Consider the following 27,859-nt stretch of genomic DNA (forward strand, 5'->3'; position numbering starts at 1 on the left):
ATTTTAATTAAATTCCACATATTTTTAACTAAACAATCAGTTTGTCATGAGACATACTGCAGAAATTGAATTTAAGAAAGTACAATTAAAAAGGAAATATATGAAATTCATATAAATTTCACTTTTAACATAACAATCAGTTAATGTTAATGCAATTTTTCATGTTGATCGAGGCAATCCAGTAAATTCCTCTTTCCTCTGTCATTCCTATTCTCGTTCCAAGTCAGCTTCCTGTTCCTGGTGTGCCCAAGTCAATTCTGATTCCAACTGTTTAATTGTAAAAGAGCCGGTTTTGATTGTCACTGCTAGTAAATGATTTAGCACAGTTGAGTTATATATGTCCTATGGTGGTTTAGCATTGCCAAAAACACCTCCAAAGGGACAGGTACATGGGCTACAATGGTGCCATGGTTGTGTAAGAGCAACATGGCTTACATTGTCTTATGAAAACCCATAGTGCACACTGATGACAGGTGTTGTCATTACTGCTGAAGAACTAATTGAACCCAAGAAAATTTTTCACTTGAGTCAGGGTTTTTGGCACTGCCATTATATAGATGCATCTAGATACACACTCAGCTCTGCTGTAGCTCTTCTAAGTGAACACACATCTCATTGTTTGTTTTTGGTTATAGTAAAACCATCTGTCATCCCCCAACCCCAAAAACCATCTGCCTTAGAGGCAGCAACAGCCTCACAAACACCTCTCAACATTCCTGCCTGCATACATGTGAATCTCACACTATAATAAAAGCTCTGGCTTTTTAGTATACAATCACGAATGATCACTTAATTTACATGTTCGGTGCTTTGTGTACTATAAGGCCATGACTTCTTAGAATATATTGGGCACCTATTTTAATGTGAAAACTTATTTGGTGTGGAAACTCAATGCAATAAACATTTCAGTTTGAATAAACAACTGGGGATGCATTTAGTCAGACTAGGGATGTCAATTTTTCATCATTTCCATGATCGATCGTCGTTTAAATTAACAATCAATTAATTAATTAATTGTTAACCTTAATACTGCAAAATCCTTCTATTGCAGCAGCACACAGTATGAAAAAGATGTGCAAAAGCCACTCAAAATGTGCAAAAGCCACCCAATTTTTTTTTTTTTTAAATTGCTTTCTCACTTAAATTAAATGGGTTTTAGTCTGAATAAAATGCTAGTAGCAGTACTATAAAATGAATAGATGTGGTTTATGAGCATTTGATAAAATGAAAAAGCGCGCAGTACGTTTGAGATCATTTTACTTTGTTGACTGTTTTCTAGCCCAGCACGGAGACAACTGAACATGCCTCTTTAAATGGTTTCGTGGTACTCGTTGTTGTATTTTAAATAATAATTGCAATGTTTTCAACTGAAATTATGGCATTTAAAATAAAATTATCCCAAACATAACTGTGGCACGTGTGGCTGTGTAGCACAGTCAGAGAACCGCTTCCATCAGCGCTGCTGCATCAAAACACACCATTATTCACATCAGATGTTTTTACGTGAGTATTATGACCAGTACTTAGCTTGATCATGCTTGGTGCTGTTCCGGAAATTACTGATTTAGATTTTTTTGCGTTCCGGTAGGCCTATTTGTTTTTAAATATCCGGGATTTACGGTTCATTATATTGTGACAGTCATACATGCGTGTATACGAGATGGAGCGAGCGCAGGTTTGGCTGGATTTATTTGGAGGTTATTGCTCTCGTCTCATTCGGCACAAGTCCAAATGTTTCCATATTCACAATGTATCTGAATGATAAACTATTATTTGTAATGTAAACTAGGCTTGTACTTTACACGCATTCGCATATAGACAGAGAAGATACCCTTCACATGATCAAAAACATCCTTGGCATAAGAGCAGAGTGGATCGGTATACTAAGGTCTATTTAAACTGACCAGTGTAAGCTTTTATATGTTTGGTTGACTGTATTTTATTTTGATAATGAACAGACTGCGATGTAAGTTTGAATTTCTAGAAAACGTGAACGAGTTTACTTTCATTTGTGCACACACAATAAAAACAGAAGATTTGTGTTCTTGTAAAATAAAGCAAACAAACAGCATGCGCGTTGTCATCCTTTTCTTTCCGTGAACTTATGGAGCACTACCACACTTCTGTTTTAAATCCGTTATCTTAAGTCTTAAAATATTTTTTTTTTTTTCTTTTTTTCTTTTTTTTGGCCTATTACTTATATAGGCTATACATTTTCCTTAAAGCATCCCATTTTGTCCCAGGGCTTGAAAACCTGTGCCCAGTTAGGTCCATGCAGAAACTTGTGAATGATTCTTGTCGTGGCATCAACGTTTAGTGACATCATTCAATGATTTGGACTGTCTGCCATTTTTATGCATTGGTTTAAACAGACAAATAACATGCAAAAAATTGGATCAGCCTTTCATGCCAAACACTGGTGTTGACCTAAGTAAATGGGGTCAATTTTGATTTCATGTGGACTTCAGCAAAAGGCAAGTTTTATTGATCTTTTCAGCAATGACCTACTTGCATGTTTAAGTACGTTTTCCCATTATGAAGGTTTCCGCACATGACTGCTGTGTTTTACAAGGAATCTATTGATGTCCCATTGCTGTGGGACAGGGCAATTCGTTTAAGTGTTGTGATGTATTACCAAGGCCCGACTGTTTTGTTGGGTTATTACTTTACTTAATACTGGATCCTGGGGAGTACTAAAATACCATGTTCTCTCACACATCCATCGCCTGCTGTGTGCATGTTGTGTGTGCTACCGTCCACTGTAAAAACCTTTGAGAAAATGGAAAACCAATATATGCTATGGATGACTTAAGTTTAGGAGTGGACTTTAACCTGGTAGTTTTAATCATCTCGGACTGACATGCAATTAAGGACATGACATGCATTTTATTAACCATTACCGTCAGGCAAAGAGAACAGAGGCGATTACATTCCAACACCTAGTTCACTGCTTTGGAAAGGCCATTTTGTAGTGGAAGTTCATGTGGAGATGAATGAAAATTGCAAGTGTTAAAAGCCAAAGCTTTCAACACTAATTTATTTATATTTTTCTGAAGCTTCTGTATTCAAACGTACTTTTCTTTAACTAAACCTCATGTTATCCCAAATGTTTACCTCTTATGTAACTCTCAAGATATCAATCATTGACATCAGTTAGTATTTATTTTTCTGTGCAGTGAGTGCTACAGCTGAGGAGAAGATGATAAGTGAAAAATTTTACAGATAACCATTTAGTGTTTTTCTCCCCCAACTTCCTGTTACAATCACGGATGTATTTTTATGTGGGTTGCGCTCTGTTTGTTTGCTTTGACGCATGCAACTGTATGCGCATTTCAGACCCATTATTCCTAGAGACCTTCAGTCCTCAAACACTTGAATGGAAGTCATTCTTGAGGAATAATTTCAGATCAATTGACTTCAAGGCTACCGCTGATGTAACTCCTGAAGTCACAATTACAGCATGAGGAGGATTCTAATGCATAGCTTCATTACTTGGAAGGGATTTAACCGGATGGTGCAGCAGTTGTATGCATGATAATTAAATTATCAGACTCTTGACAAACACATTTAATGAGTCTCTCCAAAGCCGACCTGATCCTCGGCCCAATCCACAGCACTGATCCTGTAGAGACCCACACAAATATAGCCTCAGCTGTCCAGACTATGAGAGTATGCCGGTTTGTGCTTGATAATTGGATCAGTAACATGACACCTTTTTTTTTTACTTTCCAGATCTTTTTAATTATTCAGAAATACATCAAAATTCTATTTATAACTACAATGACTTGTATAACCATCTTCTATGGTAAGCATTTTTTTTTCAGAATTGTATTCATTGTGTTCTTTTTTGGGAAGACATAAGTCATGCAGAAAAAAAAATTTAACAGGAAATTACCCTAAAAAAAGTGTGTAATATGGTTAATACGTTTCTAAAAATTTGTTTTCATGACAACGCTAGGCTTAAGCATTTTTGAAAATGCAGTAGAAGTCTTTCAAAACCATTTGAAACCGACCTGAATAAAACTCTGCACATTTGAAATGATAATTTTTGTATATTGTGATGGATTATTTGTCATTGCAGAGTATAAAATGTGTAGTACAAATAAGAGGGGGGCACTTTGTATGAGTGTATATGAACAAGAGCTTTTATTTGCAATATGATTATGGAGTTCCCCTTGGTCTGAGGTCATTGGGGTCAAATTGGGGCTATGAAAAAGACTTAATTGCTCACCCTGGGTGGATTGGTCAATGAGGCAGCTCTTGTAGATGTTAAATCACAGCAGATCACTCCAGCTCTCTGATGTCTCCATTAAATTGATCCCAGTGGGACAGACTCCCTCAGTCTTCCTCGTTAACGTGGAGAGCAGCACAGGTGTTTACCAGATGCTGCTGGACAAAGGAATCCTACTAAATATAGATCTTTGAAGAACTCTATGCTTTCATCTACAGTTATTAGCTTTGTGTTGGAATAAATCCTGAACCGCAACACTTTTCATATACTAAAATTCTAACTGGCCTTGTCAATAGGCATGAAACCAGGATGGGCAACAGAAAAATGGCAGTGTCTGGGTTTACACATCTCCAACCTAACCAGACTATATCTGCATAAATTAAGGACCCAAGGATTGGAAGTGCTGACTATGATTACAATGGACACCCTGGACGTCTCCTCTCTCACACTTCATTACCATCCCAACTTCATTAACTTCATTAACATCTGCAACGTGTCCTCCTCTCCTGTCAGAAACAATGGCCTCCACAGGTGTCAGTAGGAGAAGCGAGGGGGTTTGTATGTATTTTTGTGTGTTTGCGTCTAGTTTGGTAGCTTTCACCAGCGACGACTCTGAAATTAACACCTGCGTTCATTGAAGAAAACATGGAGGGTGCCCACGTATCCACAGAAAGAGACAGTGATGAGATGATGAAAATAAAGCTGTTTCTCTTGAGTCTGGCAGGTTGATGCTCCTGGCAAACGGGAAGCATAATTAAACTATCAGAAGTAATTAAGAGAGGTTTCTTTGCCTAAGATGCATTTCAAATCTCCTGCATATATCTGTTCCAGATCCAAGCGCAAACACACTCTATCATTTCAGCTCATTTTAAACTGATTATAACTCTGTTAGATTTGCCAGTTTTTAAATTATGTCTACAAAATCGTGCAAAACCATCTTTGGAACAAACATATAAATATAGTTCATGTGACACCCAACTGTTTTATGAAACAAATGAAGGGGTGAATATAAATTTTACTCTCAGGCCATCCTTAAAAATATTCTTGTTTGCCGTAACCCGACCGACCCTGTCAATTTAGGACCGACTCAATTTTTAATTTTTCTTTGCTTTTAGTCCGACCGACTTGCCGATTGTAAATTTGCGTCAAGACCGACCAATTTTTTTTTTACTCTTCAAACAACTAATACAAAAGCAATAAAATAATATTAATTATATTTAAGTAAGTATTGTAAATATATAAATTTCCTAGGCCTACATACAAACGAAGGCTATCTTCCTTAATTTAAAAAAAAAAAACCCTGATGTCATCTATGTTTACACTATTGGTTAACGGATGTCACACTATGGCCTGTGCGTTCGCTTCGTCTGATACTCTTATTCACTGTCATAGTCAACGGTTAGCGCTTGGTAATAATGGCTGCGGCTGCAGTAAACAAAATGTTTGCGGTCACTGTTCAAAGTCATACGGGTTCGGGCACCATAATACATCTAAAAAATGCATTAAAACAGCTCGACACCGCTTTAACTTGGCACGAAGTTCTGGAAAAAACTGTGCCCAGATCTTTTCCCATCCCTTCTCCCATCTAGTCTAAAACCGTGTCCGTGTCGACTGTCACTTTATGTTCAAAAATCTATTGCACGAATCGATTGGACCAACCAACACAAGTTTCGAAAACAAAAATAGGAAATTGATTGACCTTCTCTCGGAGCACGTCCATGTTTTTTTTTTTTTTTTTTTTTTGAACACGTGTCACACAGCAACTTGCAGCTTCGGACAAACACGCATAACAGCAAATAATACTTCTGCACAATGTTTCTCTTTTTACAACAGAAATGTGAATTCTGCCGGCATTCAGACAGTCTCATGCATACATACAGATTCGGGCTAGAATCGCCTTGGGCTGTCAAAATAGCTGAAAAACTAAATTCGAATTTTTTACTTAAATAAGATCAAAATTCGAATTGTATTCAAATTTAAAATGCATAATTTCAATTAGGGTCAAGAAAAGCTTTTTGCTTCTCTTCTGAGGCCTCAAGATAGCGCATCGAGCAAAATATTACTGCACGTTTATTCAATGCATTAGAATACATGACTGTGAAAAAACAACATAATTAAAATATTTTTTATGAACCAATTATTATTAATTAAGTTGCTTAAAGAACTATAAACAAAACAGCATCATGTATGCATGCATTGTTAAATAAATAAAAAGGGCGGAAAACCAGTCACACGGAATACATTTTTTCATTTAAAAACATGAGATGCAGTGGGATGGGGAACAAAAACCCAACATAAAGTCTCGAGATATTTTTAGAAAATTAAATTAAATACATTAATTTTACATGTCTTTCTAAAAACACGGCTCTCTTGTGCGAGACGCGAGTCCAACGGTGTCCCTCTAGAAAATGCACGAAATATGCATTCTGTGTGAACGTCTTGGTTTCCTTTTTTTTTTCTTTTTTTTTTGTAGTGGCTTCAACTGGATAGGCCTTATAATGCAATGCCACATACATCGTCATCGCATCTTGTGCGCCACTGATAAAGATCAAGTATACTTCGGCCGCATTATGGTCTGCATTATGTCCTTTTCGTCATCTGCGTGCATAAGGCAGCTTCCTTAATGCACACCTAAAATTCGAATGCAACGTATTAGAATGTGGATTTTTGTTTTAAATTCGACGAATATTCGAAATTCGATTTTCTTTTTTTGACAGATCAGAATCGCCTATGCAATTTTTTGTTGTTGTTGACATTTCTAATCGTAAACACAGCCATGTTGAAGCCTGCAGTAAAGGTTTTGCGTTATGGCAGTCCACTCTGCTTATTGTTTTTCGAGAATGTTGCACTCCTGTTTGTCATTGTGCACGTAACTTCACGCCAATAAATCATCAGAAATATTGGTCTTTACACTCGTCCTACCTGTTGTTCGTGGATTTAACTATATTTGGTGTTATTTTCTGTATAAAATGCATCTATACATGCAAAATCGATTTTACAGTCGATTCAATGAGCAATTGTCTCTCAAATCAAACAGGATTTTTTTCACAAAACTGACAACCCAAGAAAGCAAAGTAAACGGTCTCTCATTTGTAGGTTGCATTGACACCTAGTGTTGGATGCAAGTAAAACAGTATAACAGTAACTCGTTTTTTTCTTCTCACCTGAAATTCATACAATAAACATGTTTTTGACAAATATTTTAATTTATTTGTGGTCTATATAGCCTGCATCAAAAGAGGTTTGCAATTATGCGCCCGAAGGCACGGGTTGAAGACCCAGTCAGTGACGTCACGATATGCTAATTTGTTTAAATTCATACATACGTCATCACCATCACCAAAATGTTCCTTTTTTTTACATTGAAACTTGAAAAAATATATATAAACTGACCTACCGACCATTTTTTTTTATTTTATTTTTTTTTACTGTTACTGGAAACCAAAATATTTTTAAGGATGGCCTCATAATTAAACCTACACTTGCGACAAAGTGCAAAAGGGCATCTCTCAAAGGCTTCTATTTATTAGCAGTGGCCTTATAGGTGTATTGGTAAGTAAGGGTGTGTGTACTGTATGTAAGTTGAGAACAGTCTTCATTCATATTGGTCTTTCTCCAGTTGGAGACATACTTTCAGGGCTGTTTTATTTTTCAAGGAGAGGCTCATTTTGTGGTTTTACATTGAATGAGGGGTAAAATTCTGTCTATGTCTGGAGGATATTCTGGTATTCAGGGGCTTGAGTTAAGGAGATGAGTAGCATTTCAATGTTAATGGCAGTCCAGAAGCGATCTGCGACCTTTATAACTTTGAGAAATTTGAAAGTTAGTGTAGTTAAAGTACTATTTTAGGACATCATAATTTTGCTTGGCCAATGTGCAAACAAAAATGTTCTATCCAGATGCATATGATGGCAATGTTAAGACCAAACTGAAGTTTCTTTCTTGTTACACTGGCACTGGACTTAATCGGTCTAAATCAGTTAGGACTACTTCTTAACTTTATTTTATGTATTTTTAATTCTATTTTTTGTTAATTTATATTTATACTATTATTTACTATTTATTACTAATTATTTACTATTATTTTTACTATTACTGTTCTCTTTATTATGCCTATGTAATAATTTTTAAGTAACATTGTGTATGCATTTTGCTATGTAAATAAACTATTTACATATTTACTGGAATTTTATGCAACCTAATTCATATTCATGAGCTAAGCTGATAAGGTTTATAATATGGCCTACCAACTTTTCAGATTGTTTCTGTACTCCTGGATATATATATATATATATATATATATATATATATATATATATATATATATATATATAAGTCTTATGTACAAGGCAGTCTTGGATTATGAAGAATACTTTTTGCCACCAAAAACTTTTGTCGAAAATGGGATTTGTCGGAATGGAACATTGACTAAAGCCTCATTTTTGCAATGAGCATGCAGACTCAGTAATACCTTGTTTAAGAGAGGCATTGTTTGTTTTCCCTAGCACATTCTCGATTTCTTTTCTTTCTTACTTTATTTTTCTCACTTTCTAATATGAGAAGAGTCAGTGAGTTTGGCACTCAATTGTGGTTAGCAGGTGTAAGTGAGCTCTGTGTTCCTGGTTTGCCTCATTAATGTGGCAGCTGAGAGATCCATTCTTAATTTATTTTTCTGTGCTAAAGCAGACACTCCTCTGCCACCAGCACATCTGAGATTATTGTATTAAACACTCTTCTGTAGACCATTTCTTCAAATCTGTCTGCCTTGCTGAATCCTGGCAACCGACTTTAGGAATGAGCTGATGCCCTAGTATGCCCTAGTAGTTTTAGAACAAACAATCTTCACAAAATCTAAAGTGATGGTATCAGATAGTAATACCATGGTACTGAATAATTATGGCTGATATTGATTCTGAAATCTGGGTGGCCAATCTATTGTAGATACGTAATACAATGAATAATATGGCTCAGGCGTTCCTGGAAGCACTCCTACATATAGTCAGTTACACAAAAGAACACACATTATTATGTTTTAGGGTTGTCAGTTGATTAAAACAATGAATCACATTCCCTCATTTAATATGAACTATATTGAACCTGCTGAAATGTTCCTATAAATATTTTGCTTTTCCAAATGCGCATTGTGAATAATTAGATAAATTTCCCTACTAACCTGTAGCAGTCCTGTGGTTGTGTTCACATAAGCATTGTTTTTAAGTATGTCTCATATTTCTTACCGGTTTGGTTTCCTTTTATAACTGAATTTGAGTAATACAAAGGATTTGCTTTTGTGTGTTGCTTTGTTGTGCTCTTATTCCAGTCCATAGTTTGAATGAATGTGGTCCCTGCCTTAGGAAATGTAACACAATGCTAAACGTTAAACAATGTTATATTTAATTAATCTTAAAGATGAATGCATTGACAGCACTACTACTATGAATATTAATTAAGACTTTTGGTGAGTGAGAAAACATTAAAACATTTAATACAAAAAATATATATATATATCTTCAATATATCTTCTCTTGTTCCTGAAAATATCCAGATTTTAAGTCGTCTTGCAGACACTTATTTTAAGCAGTGTTTAGTTTTCTAGGTGGCTGCAGCACATTAAAAATATACATATTTGTAAACTGTTAACCAGTACTATTTGAAAACTGAAGTGCATCATGAAGCTTAGACCATTCCATGACAGTGAATGAGATGTAAACTTTTGAGTTTTTACCCATAAATCAGTAGAAAAAATTATTGATGTATAAGCAAGGGTGTATTTATATTGTGGAAATGATGCATGTGCGAGTTACTTGTTTGTTAGTCAGTGCATCTGAATAATTATTAGTTAAAATAGTTATAAGTTGATGTTGATGATCTTTATGTGAAGAAATATTGTAAATAATTTGAGCAATCTTTATTTACTTTTTGTTTATTTATCAATGAAAGGACAGTTAAGAAAATCTCATGTGTCTTTCTCAAATGCCTCAGAAATAGCTTTCAACACAGATGAAATCTTTGCTTGGAAAAATAACTACAGTACACTATGCAAAAAGATCTGGCCCAGTTTAAAAGCTCCATTGTGCTTAAAGATCATTATAGCAATGGCTGGTATTTATTGTTTATATAGACATTGCCTTGGTAACAGATGTGCCCATGGGAATTGAGCTATTAGTCTATGCCTTAACAGAGAAGAGAGGCTCAATCAATTAGCCACCCAGGAACCATCTGACCTGAGAACACAGATTGGGATAGTCTTTGCAAGGTGGACATTGTCTTGCTTCAAAGGACATCATCTGGTTCAAAGGTCATAATACAACATTCTGTTCATTTTGAGCCCGCGTCCTCAATAGGGCAGTATTATGCTCTATGTAAACTGCATAGTGATCAGCTGTCACTGATTACACATTAGGATCCGTCCTGATTGTTAGATTTGTGAGATTTGATAATGTTGCTCTATTGTTTTACTCCTTGAGCAATCCATCATCTTCAGTGGCAGATCTCTGTGGTTGCTGCGAGAGAAGCGTGTGTGCTTGCCGTGCACATTTAAGCGACACAGGGAGTGCACAGACATGTAGTATGCTGTGAGCTGGAGAGATACAACAGATAAACCCAACGTGGCATGAGATAATAACGCCTTTAGCAAAACACAGAGGTGAAAATGTGGGAAAAAAACCCTATTCCCCCCACCTTGGATCAATAAGCTTATATTATGTGGCGAGCATACGCACAGGTCGCTGTCTTTCTCACCTCTCTTCTAGCGCCAGTTGGCTGACTCTCAATTTTCTCTGTCAAGGAGCTGAATATAAACCATCTACCTGCAGTGCACTGCGAGATCCAATACACATCTGTTTAAATAAAAAAAAAGACAGCAAGAGACACGTCCCCCTCTAAAGGTTTGCAGTTTGGAGCAGATGGCTTAACGAGGGTAATCATTAAGCTTTGAGTCTGTTTGTGCTGGGTTTGATTTCCTGCCTGGCTGCCTGTGTAACCACACACACTTCCTGTTTCATCAATATCATCCCAAACTCTACATCATGAACGTTTAAGGAGCTGTTTGGAGATGGTTGTCCCAAAAGGATACTGCATTAGCATCTTATTGTATTATGTTAAAAGGTGGTCTCACTTTAAGTGATTTAAGGTCTTTTATCAATAAAAACAGTCGTTCCACACTACTTAGTCTTGGATTGTCATTTTTTAAAGATCAAGTGTGTAATTCTAGTTTCACTAGAAGACAATATTTAAGCTGATATTTTTTTTATTTTCAAACACTGCCATTGGTCAGATAAATGAAAGTTCTATGTCTATATGTTTCAAACAGGACAATGCTAATAGCAAAACCACAAACAATCAACCAAACAGCTGTTTGCAAATGGTTTACTTATTGCAGTGCAGATAGATGGCTTACAGTGTATTTATATGGTTTATGGTTTTATTTTTTATTTTTTTTAAACGATGTGACAGCAATGAGCAGAACAATAGAAGTTACCGCTAAAATCCATCGAGCATTTGAACTTGTTGCCCGAAACATATCAACAAGAAAGAATGAAGGCTACCCTGTAAAACAACTGCAATCATGTAAAACAAAATTACTCTATTCATCACTATCATCATCCCCGCGATCCTCAATTACAAGTTCATTGGCGAATTCCTCCTCCACGTCGCTCTCCTCCACTTCTCTCTCTCCAGCCTCCGCTAACTCTGCCTGCCTTGCTTGCACTAACAGCTCTCGCCCAGATGCGCACGGCTTTCCCTCTTTGAAACAATGGATAAGGTGATCCTCACTTCCATCAGAAGCTACTGTCAGGGCACATACCTAAGGATAACATCCCGAAGTCAATGAAATATATTATCTTATACATATATTATAAATATATTATACCTCTTTCTCCCTCGCACACACACACATGCGCGCGCAAGCTTACCTTAAAGGAATTTTTCAGCCGCTCCGTATCCAGCTTTTCCCACGCTTGAAACAGACCAGGCCTCTATTTGAGACCGGCCTTTATTTACCCAAACCTGTCGTCACACCAGGCGTTTAATAGAGACAGGCGTCTATTTGGGACTCGGCTATTATTTGAAGTTTTACGGTACTTGCATTTCCTGGAACTGACTTTCATCTTCCGTTTACATAATTGATGCTATATGCCATTGGATAATGTTAACTAGTAGCCAAATAGGCACTATTGTATCAAACATTCTGTATGGCTCTGTTCCGTTATGTAACAACCACTTATCACCTTCCAATCCTAATAGACACAATCAAGTCCCACCTTATGTGTATTATTGTTGGATATCCTATTACACTCAGATACGTTGCATTTTAATCTGTAAAATGAATGAGAATTCTCATTGATTGCAACACAGAAAAAAACAAAACTCAAGGTTGTGGAAGAGGTTAAAGGATAATATTTAAGGTGTTGAGAGCGTACATGAAAAGCAAAACCTGACCTGTATCTGTGCGTTCAGAAACTGAGTGGATGTCATTAATGGCCAGCAGCTTATTCTGTTGCTGAGAGGCTTTTGCTAATGTAAACTGTCAGATAGAACATATTGCTGCCTGAAGCGTATGCGTACAATGGAAAAATGAACCGTCACAACATGAGAGCAGTATTAGACGTAGTGTGAAAAAGAGACGGGAATAGAATGAGGTCAAAAGGGAGAGAGAAACAAAGAGAGAAGCAAAGACTGATATAGCACAAAGGGAGCGATCCTGGAATTCCATGCATCAGACCTGAGTTCTATGAAGTGCATTCAACCTGCAGTGAGTCCACCCCCTCTACCTTTTTTTCCCTGTTTTGCAGACTCGGGCAGTGATGAGTGTTTCTCACTGAAAGGCATGACCTTGATGACAATTCAAACCATTCTGATTCCAAACCCTCCATTTGGTAGTGCCTAAAAATAACAAAGCTCAAACAGCACTTAAACTCAAAACAACAAATATACAAATCAGCTGATTTCGAAAATGCCTGTGTTGTTCTAAATTGGTTTCTCAGCAAGCTGAGCTCAAGCTGTGTTTATTGCGGTGGCTTTTTATAGTCCCTTTAGGCCACCGCTCCGCCCCCACTCCCCTCACAGGCCGAGCATCTGGACCAGGGGAGGGGCCAAGCAGCTGCTCCGGGCTCACTGTGCATTTGCATACAGCTTCTTTGGGAATGCCCTTGACTGACTCCTCAAGGGGATGTTGGCTACATCTACACTACAAGATAGAAAGGTGTAAAATAGCAGGAATTAATGGCAGTCTTAGGAGCATTCACACGGAATGTGTTCTTCCATTCTGATTGGTCTGTTTTTTTAAACTGACATTTTATGTATCTGCTGTATTGCATGTTAAACAGCAAATTGTCCTATTTATAACTAATCATTTTTTACATTTACAGTTTTTTAATATAAATTCAGTTAATAAATGGTAGTGAGATGTGCCTTAAACCCAAGACCTTCATCTAGCATGTTTATACTAACTATTAGATTATTAGACAATTAGACTCTTTGTAGTCTCGATGCTCTCAGTTATCAGCTGTGAACTGGTGTGTCAATCCAGCAGTGTGTGTGTGTGTGTGTGTGTGTGTGTGTGTGTGTGTGTGTGTGTGTGTGTGTGTGTGTGTGTGAAAATGTACACACACAAAAGTATGTATAGTTTTAGATTTTATTGATATAATGGATTTGGTTCAGGACCTCGGTTTTGTATATTTTACATCATGTGGTTATCTGTAACCTATAGAAAACCTGTGATGCTGGTTGAGAACCTCTTAGTACTCTGTTAACAACAAGCTGGTATTCTTTTACAAATATTGCCTTAGTCATGTAAAAAAGTAAAAGAAAGAGGTGCTCATTGTTGTTCGTAAAAGACAAAAGCAGAAGAATAGAATGTTTGTTGAGTAAAGAAATCGAATGTGTGTACACGAGAGTGCTCATGTCACAGCAAATGAGTGAGTGCCTGGAAAGAGAGAGAGAGTGTGTGTGCGCATGTGTGACGAGAGAGAATGACAGTGTGTGTGAAAGAAAGAGATAGGAAAAGGGAGGGTATCGGGGGTAGCTGGGCGGGAAGACGAGTAGGAAGGCTGCGAGAGAGAGAGAAATACAGTGCTGCGTGTCAGAGTGGTGTGTAAGAGAGAGAGAGAGAGAGCGTGTGTGCACAGGGCATCCATATTTCTGCAGGACAAACGGAGTTGTTTTCACTCAATTCTTTTTCAGCCTTTACCTCCTGCTCTTCCTGACATCCAGCTCTGAACAAAAACCCAGGGGTGACTACAGACCGCCAGGTAGGGACACTTGACTGTGCTGAGAACAGTTTCCCTCTTTGGGTCTGTGTGTGTTAGTTACCTCTATAACCTCTGTAGTCAAGTGTACTCTGTAATCAACTGTTTCAGAAGATGGTTTTTAAAGTCTTGAAATGGCTTAGATATCAATATCTGACTCTACTCTGATGAGAATAAAACACTACTCACATATTTGCATGCATGTGTGTTGTGATTACATGCTCAGCCATGTGAAAGGCTTTTGCATTTCATTACAGAGTGAAAACAATCAATAATAGCACTAACTAGAACATGAGACACACTGCTTCCTACCTCCGGTGCATCGTGACGGCTGATTCCAGGAGGAATAACTTTACTAGCTTCCTGCCGTCTACTGACGCTCTCACTAATTCTGACACTGGAGATGAGGAGGTCATCTCCACACATCTCTGCCCCTGCCTGGACGTTTTCTTTGAAAACTGTCAGTTTGAAGTTAGCAAGAGGGTTTTTCTAGACACTACTGTTATTTACACAGGGCATAAGAGGACGGACTATCTGCTTTCTCTGAAAGAGCAGACATAAGAGTAGGCAGGCAAAGAAACAAAGATTGTCTATCATTATAGTGGTGAAATTGTTATATGCTTTTTGTTTGTATTCTACACACCCCTTCCCCCACATGCCCACACGTAGCTCTCATCTCATACCCCTTTTTTCCCAGTGGTGTTTGCAGCCCTTAACGTACGGAGTTATCAAACCTCAAGGCACTATCACCTTCTGTATAGTAATTTTTCCCTGCCTTTCAGTGATATCAAACCACACCTAAATAACAGATATCTTCTGGTTTCACTATATTTCAGCCCCTCAGTTCAAGTTAAAGCCCCGTTCCTCTATTAGTTTGCAATCTAAAGAAGGAACAAAGGGGCTGCCGGATTGCAGTTAGCACGCACAGTTGTTTTCTCATTTCAAAACATGAAACTGGCTTATTGCGGAGCTTCAAACAACTTATCTCCATTTGGTTCCATTCTCCTGCCTGGCATAATCCTAAAAAGCCACTGCATGCCGATTGACCACCTCTGCCTGAGTTTAAACTGCCACCCCTCTTGTTTGGTTTAGGACCATAGAGACTGGTTTGAATTGAGTTCATTGTCAATGAGTTCAGAAATAAACAATCTGTGTGTGTGTGTGTGTGTGTGTGTGTGTCCAGCTGTTGCACCAGATCTCATACAGCATCAATAGTTAATGAGTGATGCTGGCAAGAGCTCTACTGATGGTTTTTTTTCTTCTTTTTTTCCTAATGGTCGTGTAATTTATATGAGCTATGAATTTCATAGAAGGTAGAACAAAACATGACAGTAGCAGGGCTGTAAAATGACATGGATGGGGACAGGAGTCGACCTGTACGAGTTGGTGAAGAGTCGTAAATATGCCGTTGCAGTCAGTGTCATGCAGAGAGAAAACCCACATACTTTTGTCAGGAAGAAAGACCAAACTGAAATAGAACTAGGTGTATATGCATGTTAAAGGTTGCTTTTTTGTTTACATATGCATTGCAGTGACAAGTGTGAGTCTGTATGAGTGTTTTCCCCCTTTTTGGACTGTATTTGCGATTGACTTGCTGTTAGCGGCATGTTTTTTTTTCTCTCCCACTCCTCACGAGCTCACAAACTGTGCTTTGTGATTGGTCATCTCTCTAACACTCTTCGGGAAGAAATGACAGAGTGGAATTAGGGTCACATGATCAGTGATGTTGGGATTCAGCGCTCACAATCTCCTCTTTTTAATCTCCCTTATAGACTCTCTCTTTCTCTATCTCCGTTGCTGCGGATTTGGATTATCTAACGGATTTATCCAGCTGTCAAAAATTAGCTGTATGATTGTCTGCTTAGTGTATACGCGTACCAAGCAGCAGGTTCAACCATTATTCCTAATAAAAATAAATAAATAGGGAGAAAAAAATACATATCTGCAGATGACCACTTTGAAGCAAAGCACTGTGTGTAGTCTTAACCATGTGTATGCTAAGCATTGTATTATAGTTCCAGGAATTAAGAATTTTTTTTGTTTTGTTATTTTGTACTGTCTACTGTTAACCCAAAAATCAGGGCTTGCTCTTGCATTCAAAGAAGCAAGAGAGCATATAATCCTTGTCCAAAAATAAAATAAAAAATAAACTCATAAAGAAATGAGTATAGCAGTATTTGTATTAGAAATTTGTTACATAATTTGGAACCTATCCAAAAGGATGCTGTTAATAAGAATTGTCTATAAATCAAATAAGATCCTGTAACTGAAAACTGAAATTTCAAAATCTTCAAGAGTTGCATTGTTTTGATTGTCTTAAAAGTGCTAATGTGCATAAGACAAAAGACACAGACATCAGTCTGAGGCTTATGTACATAAACAGTTTTAAAAATGCAACAGACGCAATGCAAGAAATGCCCTCATAGGTGCTGAGGATACTGTTGACAGCTCTGAGCAAACGAGCCTCATAGCCGCCCACAGAGTGTCCGCTTTTCCACACTCTTCAACACAACACACAGCTTTCAGCACCTCTTGCTTTTGGACAGCGCCACCTGCCTCGACTCTTTCAGCACTGGACAGCGACACACTTCCAGGCTTTAAGTGAGTGGGCTGCTTTGAAAACCACTGTTCTGAGGACAGCGACAATCTCAGTGGCTGTTCTGTCAGTATACAAGTTCCTCTACATTCATGTTTTGCTCTTTCCATAAAAGGGTCAGAAATTAGTGGTCGCAACCCTTTGTAGACTGACTGTTTCCCTTTATAGTGTATACTTTCTTAGGCATCATTGTTTATTTTCTTTATTGTTCTTAAACTCACACACAACGCAGGAGCAGCTGCCTAGCAACCATTTAGAACATCTAAGTACCTTCCTAGCAACCAGCCAGAACAACCTTCAGATAATATAGTATGCAGTGTTATAATATAATAAAGTATGCAGCATTTTTTGGCAAAAGATATTTATTCATTTTATAGAAATAAGATAATAAATCCCTGGAAATCACTTGTGGTGTCTATGTAGTGCATATGTGTTTAGCATGTTAGCTATATCATGTTGGTCATGCATATGTATGGGACATGCTAAATAATGAAATGCTCTTGTCTAAAGCTATTTCTTTGAAGCCGGCATGGTGTATTTCACGGTCAGAATCGATTTAATTAATCTGGCCTTGGTCATTCTGAAAATGATGTATTACTCACCAAGCTTCTGACAATTCACCCTATTGATTTTAATACCTAATTTTCATTTATTTTTCTTTTTTTTTCGTACATCATGAATACATGCTGGACATGAAAGCTGAGCAATAATGTAGACCAGTGATTCAGATTTATTGTGCAGTTAAAAGTTCCCACCGATTCAGAGATGATGTCTGGAGTAATTTTATGCTAATTTAATGTTGTGGAGCTTGACTCACATTCCCCAGAATTGTTCCATTTGATCTATACAATATGAAAAATAAAAGCACATGACATAAGTTTACCTTTAACTCCCTGAAAGCTGGACTTTGTGATTCATTGTGAGTTAATGCGGCAGTGCTGAAAAGTGGCAATGTTGAAGTGAACCAGTAAATATAATGTGAAGATGCACATCCATACCGTCCTACACATACAGTCACACGCAAACAGAACATTTCTCATCTCAGTCTGCAAGTCATCCCACCCCACTGATGTCTCATGGAGATAATCACAGGTCAAAAGCTGTTTGCTTGTAGATAGGACCATAAACTCTTGTAAGCCCATAACCTAATTGAGACAGCATGATGTTGCAGGCTGTGGTCATTTGCATGTTTATATTAGCATAATTGAATAGGCATGAGTTAAGTGCATTTCAGCAGGCTGTTAATAACATGGCCCCCACACCACCATATAAATTTGTTTCTGTTTTTTTCTCATCTATACCACCAAGCATCCATTTGCTTTCAGTCATTTTCTCCTTCTTTCTGTGTCCTTCACTCTGCCGGTGAGCAGAATAAAGTTGAGGTTGGTTTCCTCTTCCCCTGAGGGTGTCTAATGCCATACATGCTGTCCACAGTCTACCAGATCATTCTGACCACTCTTACTCCAGCAGCTCTGCAGGTCTTGGCCAGACTGTGAAGATTCAGAAGTGAAAAAGACAATGGATTATATCTGAAACAATTAAGTATACATTAAGTATACATACTACATACTGTGGCAGTATTAGTAGTCTGTTATCATGCTATTTCAAACATAAATGTGTTCCACTCCATTAGTTTAATTAAAAGTTATGCAATGTATGCAGGCCATGTTGCCATGTGTCTCCAGAGTAATTTTGTGCTACACATTCTTATTTAACACATGCACACATTAATTAGATTTAAAAAGCAGTGGCTTATGCATGCAAGACATATTGTCATGTCTCAGGAGTAACAATTTTTTTTTGTTGGGAATGTTATGCATTGTTATTCGTACATATAGTATATAAACACATGAAGCCTATGTATTAGCCACAATCATAAAATATGTTGACTATAAAGAAGGGAAGCTTGTTTGTGATTAGTTCAATGTTTAACAGAGGTCACACAGTGTGCATCAGCCTTTTACCTGAGTCATATGTTGACTTGTTTATGGGTCATTGAGCTAAATCACTTCATTTTACACAGTTGACACATACTTCCTGACCTCCAAATAACACAAATGACCTTCCGATTGTAAGATCTCTAATCTCTGACACCCTCTAGTCTCCAGTAGCTTTTATAGTTGTGCATTTACAATGTCTCAGAGCTGCATGTCAAATAAGTCAAGATCTTCCAGTCACAATGCCCTAATTAAAGGCAAGGGAGTGCTTTCTTAAGAGCCCTGTGATGGATTGAAATCTTAAGAGTCATGACTGTATCGATGAGAGTAAAGGAGCCTTTCTTATCTCTAAATGTTCTTCTTTTCTTTCTCCATTTGCAAGCATGCTTCTGCTTGCCAGCATTGACATGTTTGCTGGGGAGAAAGATTATGTGGGAGTAGAGAGTAATTACGACTCTAAGCCAACCGTTTGAGAGGCCTTATCAGTCAAATGATCATGGTGTGGATCACATTAAAATACAAAGGCCTAGGCATGTCCTAAATGCAGTTTCCCATGACCCTTTACTCCATCTTATAATCTGCTGGCAAAACATTTTCTTCTGTATGACCATTGACCAATTTTTTGGACAAAATTATATTTAGAGTGTGAGTAAGCTCAAATGGCAATATAGTTTTTTATTTAATTTTTTTAATCCAGAAATTTTGCCTATATGCATACTTGTGGATCATCAACAGAATCAGTACTTTTTTTTTTTTAAAGAAACATGGTGTATTCACACCAAATGCGAATTTAATTATTCGCTAGAGTAGATTACATACAAAGTCAATGCAAAGACGCTTATTGAAACGAATTCGCGTTAGGCGAAGCGAATGACGCGTTCTTGCGCAAACCAATCAGCGGAGAGCTTATTGGCACATCTGGTTGAATCAGAAAATGGTGAATAAAAGTGAATAAAAACATCCCGCGAGTAATCTAGAGTGAGGGACACGATGGGAACATTCGCTTTGCATTTGGTGTGAACACACCATAATATTCTTACATCTGCAGGCATCTGAATGGCTTTGAATGTGGCTCACCCACAGCTAATATAAATTCTGTTTTATAATAGCTAAAAAAAAATCTCTAAAGAATTCTGTGTGCTCATATATGTTGTCACATAGGATATAGTTTTTTGCTTGGTGTTGTGTCATATCCATTTACTTACATGGCCTAAAGTCTGAAGAGACTTGTGGTTTGATGTATGTGAAAAGGTTATAATCTTGTCAGTTCTGCAGGAGCTGGGTGATAGTTCAACCAAAAAGGAAAATTCTGTCATAATTTCCTCAACCGTATGTCGCTCCATATGACGTAATGACACGGGGTTGAGTAAATGACGGAAATTTCCTCTCTTTTTTTGCCTGAACTGTGCCTTTAAATTTAATAGCAATCAAAAGCTTTTTTACCTCTGTAAAGACCTTGACTCTGGATCCAATGTCTTGAGTCAAGCAGAGAAATGAGTAAATGAGAAAAAACACATCCTGAGGCCACATCACATCTCGCTCTCTCTCTTTCTCACACTATCTCATCATGATTAACAGCAGCAGATACATTTCATGCATTATTCATCCACTCTGCCACCTTCACCTGCAGAGTGGAGGCTGATTTTCAGGTGCCGCTTTGTTCCTAAAAAACTGTAGCCACAATGACAGTTTGATCAAATCAGCTCTCTCAGCACCAGTATTCTCACTCATTTAGCTCTTACTGGCGGGCCGAGTCACTTCTAAAGCTTGTGGATCTGCCCGCAAGCTCTTTTCCATCTGGAGAGATAAACAAAAAAGATAAAAAATATGCATTCTTCAGCTTCAACAGAAAATGCTACAGTCCTTAATGTTTTCAGATTTTACCCACATTAATCCATATTGACAAGTACATTTATATCACATTAGTGTTAAACAAAATGTGTATTTGGGGGAGGGGGGGTATTAAGTTAAATGTTTTAAAAATAAAATTTAATTTAATTTCATAATCAAATTATTTAAAAAATATTTTGTGTAAAATAAAATATATGATTTTGCATTACATAATAGGTTTGGCATCAGTGCAAAGATAGCTTTATGTAATGTAACTCTTGAGTTAAAGGTGCCACTATGCCACCAAAATAGAATTACAGTATATTAATATTTGTATTTATGTTTATTTCTGCCATTGGTCAGACAACAGAAAGTATATAATAAGCCATGCAGCCCAGATATCTTTAAATCTTTTTTTTTTTTTTTTTACCCAATTTATTATGTATGCCTCTATAAATCAGTTACTGTAGCTTTGTTCCTTGTTAATCTAAAATTAACCAACATCATCCATGTCATTCTGTACTCAACAGTTTTGTTCAAACTAAAGCCTTCGTTCACCACAGGTCATGGCACTGGGTCTTGGCATAGCTTGGCTGTCAGTGTAAATCATTCACTAGTCCACAGAGATGATAAAGCCTGTGAGAAATGAATTACACAAGATGTGCCACGTTTGCCAGGCATAGACTGGATGAGATGGTGGCTAATGTTTCCCACCTACCCATTTCTCAATCTCTGGATTCAGCCAGTGTGAAAAGAGCTGATCACCAGTAGTGTGGTCAATTAGGAAATTAAAATGTGAGGGATGTGTATGGTGTGACTATAATAAATGGCATGAAAAGCCTTGAGGTGAAGTGGCACAGATGAGGGCCCAGCCTTACCTTTTAATGGAGCCCTTGACAGAAATTTGCATTAGTGCTGCAGGCGAGCCATCCTGTGTACTGTGCATAATGCAGTCTATTGGGGACATGCACACACACATACACACGCATGGCTGCACTCATAACAGTCACGGAATTCAGACATTTAGCCAAGCACACTGCAGATGCATTATTGATAGGGTCGCTTTTTCGATTTCCAAATAGCAAAGCGCCCTATAATATAGGGATAAAATATTATCTGTATGTTTGAACATACAGTACTACAAATAAATTAAACGCATTCCATTTCTAAAGTACAACTACTATACATTTGTCCACATACCTTGCATGAGTGATGACCATGTCACCTTTCCAAGTTTTTTTTTTTTTGTTTGTTTTTTTAGGGCCGTTCATCAAACACCATCATGCAAAATCCTAGGAGGTGAAAGACATTCCTATTTGGCTTAGTGAGAGAATAACCAGACTGGGGGGACAAGCAGGGTAAAATGTAGCCTGTACCACATGACCATTTCTGCTGTCATTCCACCATTGCCAATGGCTGCTGTGCCATGTCAGGATACTGCACGCAGTGGCAAAACAGAGGTAATCTTGAGGTTGAGGACAATGGCCACCTGGGCTTACATTATGTGCGAGAGCTTTGAGCAAATTCCTGTCAGGAATATATTTTTGGGTGGGGGTGGAAAACAAAGCAACAGGAACATGAACAAACAAAAATTCTTATATGAATAATTATTTTTGAAAGAGAAAGATGATAAAAGCACTAGTAATAATAATAATTAAAATAAACCTTTTTTTATGAAATTATATAGTCCCTTAGCTTAACTGTTTTAAGGTAACCATGCATTTATTTATTTATCATCTTTAATGTTAATTCATAAAAATACTTGTGTTGAATATGTTTATTCATAATAATCTAATGTTTATTCACTCCATTTGAAATGTTACAAATGCATTAATGAATGTAGAAATGCACATTAACAGATATTAATAAACACTGTAAAAGTATTATTCTTTTATATTTCATGATACCATGACTGTTTAGCTCATGCTACCTAACTAATGTTAACAAATTCAACCTTATTTGTAAAGTGTTACATTTATAAATCCCCCTAAACCACTAAACCACTAAACAAAAAACACTGAAAATAAAATCCCTCTGAGCTCATATTTACTTCTGTAGCACAGTCATCTCTCAGCCATCTTTCAGCCACATGTGTGTGTTTATGGCCACCAAAGCATGCTGGGAGACATCATCCGGGGAATAGAAGGGAAAAGTGACTCCGCGTCACGTTTCACTGCACACGACGCAGGGTGGACTGGGAGTATTGTTTTTTTATGGAATACCTGGCATCCCCCGCGAAACAAATATTAATTCAAAACCGCTCTCGCCCCGGAGTTCTCTGCACGGTAAGAAAACCATGCTTAGCTGTGCTGTTAAGAGTATATGTGCATTTGTATTGCATTCTAAAAAGTTCCGTTATAACCACCTCAGTGGAAAATGAAAGCATATCTGTGCTGACTGTTTTTTAATTCTGAACGTGTCGCATGTCCATATTAAACCAAAACACTCCCTTTTTGGTCCCCAACAACACACCCGCCACGAGTGAATTCGATTGGATGAACGGTTCTCGACATTATGTAAATGCAAACAGACAGACACACAGAGATTCATGCCTTTATTGGAGAGAAGAATGTGTCCAGCCCCTCCATCCGATGCTTCGAATATTCGGTGTTGATTACTACCAAAGTTTCGAAGCTCAAAAAATGGTATTCGAATCAGCCCTATATATATATAAATCATACAAGATTCATGCAAGTTGTTTCGTTTTGAGTTCGTATCCCGACTAAAAAGCACATAAATACAAACTGAAAAACCTGTGAAAGTTGAAAGGTTCTGAGAATGTTCAACATCTGTATTTTTTTTATTGTTTTACCATTTTTTTTTTTTAGGATTCCTGCAAGATCTTTATTTTTCATTGATATTAAGCAGATGCAATTCTTTTGTTCTGATCAAAATGTTATGACATTGTATGTCACAATTGTAGAGTTAAACTGTGAACCTGTAAAGCGGGGTATATGGACCCTATCATACACCCGGCGCAATGCGGCGCATCACAAGTGTGTTTGCTAGTTTCAGTCCAGCACCATTCGCATTTTCTCATCCAGCACCACGTCATTTAATTAGCAAATGCATTAGCGCCCATTTGTGCGCCCATGGGCATGCTGATCTAAAAAAGACATGTGTTCAGGCGCATTGCTGGTGCATTGCTATTTTAAGGAGTTGAAAATAGACTGCGTCATAGACCAACTAAAACCTGGTCTAAAGTCTGGCGCAATGTTTTTTCTTTGTTATTTAAAGAGCGTGTTAGTATAGGCAGGTCCACAATGCGTGGACACGCTGCTTATTAAACACAGGGACGCACAGCAGCACACAAACATTATATATATATATATATACACACATATACATATATATATATATATATATATATATATATATATATATATAAATGCCTACATGTCATAATGGATAGACATCGCATGAATCAGAATTAGGCTCGCACACAAGCAGCTCCGTTTCATCTCGGAGATTCCGCTGTGTAAATAGCAAATTTGTCATGGCACGAGCACAACTGTCTGTTAAAGGGAATGTAAGATGAGGCTCTGATCAGTTTATTGCACGTTACACCCAAAAAACACCCATTACTCATTAAGAGAACAGGGACAACCCGTTTAGACCATGGGCCCAGGCTCGCTAACCGTTTTTCCGTCGTTAAAATGGCAAAAGTGGATTTGGACACGCCCTGAGTGCACCTACGCCGTGCGCTTTACACTTTGCCTTTAGATCGTTAAAATAGGGCCCTAAGAGTATATATGGTCTTTTTATAATATACCTATTATATATTTATATTTATATATACATAAAATACATATTATACATATACATTTAACTAAAGAATCCTGCAAGCACTATAATTTTTTTCCCCTTTACCCATACTGCACAAAAAGTGCTTCAATAACATTGAATGTTACAGGGACATATTATTGCAAATGCAAATCACAGTGTGTTTTGGTTAAACAATTTTTATTTGTTTTTGCTAAAGTTTGCATATGGTGGTGTGTTCTTAATGACAGCTTTTCTAAAAATCTATCCTATTCCTAAAATAAGAAATATCCAAATATATCGCCTTGCTACAGTACCACAATGTATCGCAATATATCGTATCGTAACCCCTGTATCGTGATATGTATCATATCGCCAGATTCTTGGCAATACACAGCCCTAGTTATAATGTGGAAGAAAAACAGATTAAGGTCATTTTATTTATTTGGTTATGGTTGTTGCTGCATTTAGATCTATTGAACAAATATTATTTCTGTTTACTAATGTAAATAGTATTTTCTGACTTGACAACCCTGTAACAGGGCTTGCTTTTTTAGTATGTGGGTGTAAGCGAGAAAGTCTCTGCTAGCTGCAAACCCCTAGAAATTGTTAAAAGCCTATATCAAAGAATCTTCAAAAAATGGCCTAAAATTATAGGTAAAAGCATATTTTCTCAAATAATATGACTACAAAAAATCCCCTGGATATCCAGCACCACTACAGCACTCGTACCAAATTAAAATGATAGATAGATAGAGTGATAGAAATAAATAGAATTCACCACTTTAGAAGCACAACTTTGAGCTTCTCTTTAGCAAAGAGTAACTATTTTATTCTTTCAATCTGATCCATGCCTGGGGAGTCCATAACAAAATGTGTTTACTGAATACATCACAAACAGAATTATGGCTGTGCATACATTTTATTATGGGCTTTACACCAAGATTTTTTGTTGCCATGGCAACAACAATCCCTTGTACATGGTTGTGGTAACTAGTTACTAGTTCTTGGAATTATGTAACGATTCACTTCAACTCTGTACACACAAGAAAAAAATGCACTTTATAGTTCAGCTGACCTATAAAAGCAGAGCCGAGATTATTTATAGAATTGTGGTAGAAGGAGGGGTAGATGTGTGGGTTGAGGGGGGTGTCATTCACATAGACACAAATGCACTGATGTAAAAAAATCTATAAAAAGAGTCCGATTTGCCTTACAATTCTCCACCTAGATTGTTAAAAAGATTATTTAAAGACAAGCTCAATTTTAGTCATCCATGTTTTGAAGGAAGAAGGACGTACTCTCAGAATGAATTAGATTAAGTCTTGTTTGAGGAAACGTACAAGCTACATAATCTAATCTAACATTGCTGCATTTTCCTCCTCAGAATGATTTGATGGCAGCAAACATGCCCTCTAAAACACAACTTCATTGAAGTGTTTGACTTGCCATGTGCCATTACGCAGCAGGGGGGCTGTGTCCTTGCCATTTTATGAGCACTGAAAAAATAATTTTTCCAGCAACATCCTGTCTCTTCTCCATAAAAATATGGCAACCAGGGTGTAGTTGCACCCTTCTGGCTATAATCAGAGCATTTCCTCCCATTTCATTTTGTCCGCCTGACTTGAAATATGACGTTATTGGTTTTTAGAAGCTTTTTTAGCTGGAAATGCATGCTGATTTGGTGTAGAGAGGGGAAAGGTTCTCAATGCCTGGCAGGACGTTTTAAGCAAAGTGTAGCCTCTGTATCTATCACATCCATCCTCAGGGCTATATGACAACTAACGACCCCCACCTTCAGCACAAGACGAATGGTCTTATTATTGGAAGGAGCCATTCAAAATAGGATCATCTCAAGCATTGCAAATGCCAGCTCAAAAGTATACAGGCCTGTGGCTTGAAGTACAGAGAGGTCACAATACATTCCGCACTCCTCAGAGAAATTGTCAAGTGGTGCTGGGCTCATAGAAATAAACAATGAATTCAGGATTAAAACTGCTCCATCTCATGCGGGAGGTGGAATTCACCATATTGTTGAAAATCTACATTTATTCCTAAATGTACAGTGTGAAAATTAATGATTTGTCAGATTCCACTTTGTTCCAAGTCCTAGTGCCCCAAATCCTGCATGCAAGGTTGTTTTATTGAGAGTATACCTATGATGCCTAAAAATGCTCCCTCCATAGGCAGCTCTCTAGGTTTTGGAACACAGCCTTGGAGTTCCATGTTTACTCCCTGATGTATAATGGCTAGTAGACGTGCTATGACACTACCTCAAACATTTCCTGATCTAGTATAACTAGTACACATGTAAAACAAGCTTGAAGCCATATTGTATAGTTTGTTTGCTTAACATTCAGTTTGATTGTTCTAGTGTAGTAAATAAATAGTAAAAGAGCAGAAAATGAAAGAGAGATGAGCCAGGCACACAGTGTTCTTCTCCCTGCTGGGAAATTAGTGTCCATGTGCATAATTATGGGATTAACTAGATGAGGAGTGATTACTTTCTATTTTGTGTATGAGAATCAAACAGCATTGTGTGCACTAGAAAACATCCCCTCCCGCATTGACCATCTGCTAACAGCCTCCATTAAAAATTTGATTACACCAGTAAACACACTGGTTTGTCTCCCAAGAGCAAATGGAGGATGTAACTGGTGAGAATTCACAGAGATCAAAGGGCAGAAAGTCAGGGAAATATTCTGAAAATATATGATTGTTATGTCTAATGAAACCTCATATGGGTATACATAACATAACATTCATATTGAGCATGATGAAACATTTAAGAACAACATGTCACACAAAGCTCTTGTTTGGTTTTAGAATCTTTTGTGGTCATGGTATGGTTTCATTGTATGGAATACAGCAGATTGGACATTCTGCTATTTTTTTTATTTTTCATTTTGTGTTCAAAAGAAGAAAAACTCTTACAACTTTGAAATAAGGGTAAGGGTGAGTAAATTATTACTTTTTTGTTTGTTTTTTGGATGAACTGCTCATTTAACATATGTGCAGTGTGTAGTGTGGCTTGGGACATTTTGTAATATAAGGTTTTCTCTTTGATGATTATTCAGTGTGCCGGTTGCCTTTAAAGTCACTTTAAGAAACTCAAATGTGGAGTTTCACTCTGATCTCTCACTCAGATGCTGCTGCATGCTGGCACATAGGTCGTCTGCCCTTGGTAACAGCTGTGAAATATACAGCTCATTTCCACTGCGCTGTTGTTTTCTTTTTCTTTTACGCTGAGCTT

General features: G+C 37.4%; 1 protein-coding gene across 3 annotated transcripts in view; it reads left to right on the forward strand.

Annotated features, from left to right (window-relative positions):
* Positions 1-27,859, forward strand: part of LOC132099017 (synaptotagmin-1-like) — a 196,278-nt gene that overhangs the window by 105,262 nt on the left and 63,157 nt on the right. Inside the window, exon 1 of one of the 3 annotated variants that reach the window (XM_059505378.1) lies at positions 14,326-14,484. The exons of the other annotated variants lie outside the window; for them this stretch is intronic. The gene's annotated coding sequence lies outside the window, so the exon portion shown is untranslated. Of the gene's footprint in view, positions 1-14,325; positions 14,485-27,859 lie in introns of those variants that run through there. 3 annotated transcript variants of the gene reach the window in all.

The sequence above is a fragment of the Carassius carassius genome, chromosome 22, assembly GCF_963082965.1.
Source record: "Carassius carassius chromosome 22, fCarCar2.1, whole genome shotgun sequence".
Classification (NCBI taxonomy): domain Eukaryota; kingdom Metazoa; phylum Chordata; class Actinopteri; order Cypriniformes; family Cyprinidae; genus Carassius; species Carassius carassius.